We start from the raw sequence: 3,111 nt of genomic DNA, 5'->3' as shown, positions 1-3,111 counted from the left end.
CCGCTATATGCAAAATCAGCAAATAAATTTTACAACTGAGCCAAAGCTGTGAACAAAATGGATTTAATAACTGTTTTAAGAGTGTTCCACCCAACACCATCAGAATACACGTTCCCAGCTGCACATGAGCTAAAATAGACCGTATACTATTAGCCTGTAGAACATGCTTAAGTAAATGTAAAACAACTGAAATTATTGCATATATATTATCTGACCATAGTGCAGTGAAGTTCGAAATTAATGGCAAAAGACACTACAAAAATTCAATAAGCACATGGAAATTAAATAATCCTCCTAAGCAACAAATGGGAAAGAAGAAATCAAACAATATCTATAACTAAATGAGAATGCAGTTACAACATATTGGAATTTATGGGATGCAATGAAAGCAGTCCTAAGAGAGAGATTTACAGCAGGGAATTCTCACTTGAAGAAAACATAATGAGCACAAATAAGCAACCTAATATTGCATCTCAAGCTTCTAGAAAAAGAAGAGCAAGACAAGCCCAAAGCCCATACAGGAAGGAAATTATAAAGACCAGAGCAGAAATTAACACAATAGAGACTAAGAAAACAATATGAACAATTAATGAATCAGAGAGTTGGATCTTTGAAAGAATAAATTTAATTGATAAATCCTTAGTCAATCTTATCAAAAAAGGAAAGAAAATACTCAATTTCATGCATCAAGGAATAAAAAGGATAGAATAACTACAAATCCTGTGCAAATTCAGAAGATCATCAATACCTGCTTTGAAAACCTTTACACCCATAGGGAGGAAGGCATGCAAGAAACAGACAGATTCCTAGATATATATGAATTGCCAAAGCTGAATCAAGAAGATACAAAAATTCTGAATAACCCAGCATCAGATAATGAGTTTAAAAATGTAATTAAAAACTTACCAATGGCAACAACAACGACAAAGCCCAGATCCTAATGGATTCACTGCTAAATTCTATACGAAATTTGGAGAAGATTTATCATCAATATTCCTCAAACTTTTTAATGAAATCGCAAGGGAAGTAATACCCCCTAACTTATTCTTGGAGTTAAGTATTATGTGGATACCAAAACCAGAGAAAGATACAACCAAAAAAGAGAAGTGAAGGCTAATATAATTAATGAACATGATGCAAAACTCCTCAGCAACATAATAGCAAACAAGGCAGCATGTCATCAAGAAGATTATACATCATGACCAAGTGGGATTCATCCCAGCAATGCAGGGATGGTTCAAAATATGCAAATCGATAAATGTAATACACTATCAACAGAGCCAGGCTCACTTTGCAGCCCAGGCTGGCCTTAAACTCAAAAGGATTCCTCTAACTCAGCCTCCTGGGTGCTGGAATCATAAGCTTCTGCAACCATATCTGACTGGAAATACTTGAAATAAATATTGCACAGTTGTTCTTATCATGAAAATGTTAGTAGTGCTATCATATTTGATTAAGGATATTTAAGATATATGTTCAATTTATGATATTTACATACTTAACTGGAACAAAGTAGCTGATATATTTTGTATGTTTTCATTTTCACTTTTGCTTTTTGAGACAGGATCTGACTATGTCCTGCACGTTGGCCTTGAACTCACCACATAATTAACCCTCCAGCCATCTTCCTGACTCAGCCTTGCCCTCCAGAGTGATGAGATCAGGCCTGTGCTACAATACCTGACAGATATGGATATTTATTAAGCAGATTTAAAGACAATAAACATAAATCACAGGGTTTTTTTTTTTTTTAAATTTCAACATAAATGGCAGGTAGAAAGAACACTCCTTGTTTGTTTTTGGGATCCTCTTCCTCCATCTTATAGTGCTGAGGTTTGAACCCAGGGGCTTTTCATGGAGCTGTATTACGCCCTTTAAAATTTTTCTAAATTCCGTACATTGGGCTTGAATTTGCAATCCCCTGCCTCAGTGTTGCATTCTGGAGTTGGGCATTTATGTCTATATTTTGTAAAACAAATAATTGTATATATCCATGTAGTACACATTCTGTTAAAGAGATAAATTTTAAAGTCTAAAATATAAAGTTTTAAATAAAAAAGAGCCAAAGACAAAAATTACATGATTACCTCAATAGATGCAGAAAAGCTTTTAATAAAGTCAATACTCATTCACGATAAAAGCACTACAGAAAATCAAAATAGATGGTCTTTACTTCAATTTGATAAAAGACACCTATGACAAATAGTCAGAACCTGAAAACTTTCACTCTAAATCAGGAACAAGATGACGATGTCCACCATCACCACTCTTACTCCATATAGTTCTGGAAATATTAGCCAGAGCCATTAGACAGAGAGAGAAATAAAAAGAATAAGGATAGGAAAGAAAGAAGTGAAATTATTATTCTGAGATGGCTTGATACATTATGTAAATGACTCTCAAAACTCCATCGAAAGACTTCTAGATTTAATAGCCAAACAATCGCATAGCTGGATTCAGAGTCAGTCCTCGAAAGTCAATAGCATTCCTGTACATAAACAACAAATTCATAGCGTTATTAGGGAAGTCACACCCCTCACACTACCAGCCCTCAAAAATGAAATAATAGGAATCAATCCAACAATGGAAGTAAAAGAGCTATACATTGAAAATTACAGCAGTCTGAAAAAGGAAAACAAGGAAGATATCAGAAAATGGAAAGATTTCCTTGATCATGGATAGGAAAAACATAGTGAAAATGGCAATACTCCCAAAATTGTTAGACAGATTTCATTCAATCCTGATCAAAATACCATTAGCAAACTTCACAGATCTAGAGAAAGCATTCCTAAAATTAATCCGGAGCCAGAAAATATCTAGAGCACTGAAGGCAGTTCTGGGCAACAAAGCAAGGCAGGAGCCGTCGCAATTCCTGACTTGAAATTATACTACAAAGCTACTGTGACAAAATCAGAAAGGTATTGGGAAACAAACAAACAAAAACAGACATGAGGGTCAGTGGAATGGATTAGAAGATGTAGACACAGCTACAATCACACTCAGCCATCTCTATCTTTGGCAAAGGAGCAAAACATTCCCTGGGGCTGGGGAGATAGCTCAGAAGAACAAGCACTTGCCTGGCAAGTGCAAGGTCCTGAGTTCAATCCCCGG

This window comes from Octodon degus, unplaced genomic scaffold (genome assembly GCF_000260255.1).
Source record: "Octodon degus isolate 3935 unplaced genomic scaffold, OctDeg1.0 scaffold00012, whole genome shotgun sequence".
Classification (NCBI taxonomy): Eukaryota; Metazoa; Chordata; class Mammalia; order Rodentia; family Octodontidae; genus Octodon; species Octodon degus.
Note: the sequence above shows the minus strand (reverse complement) of the source record.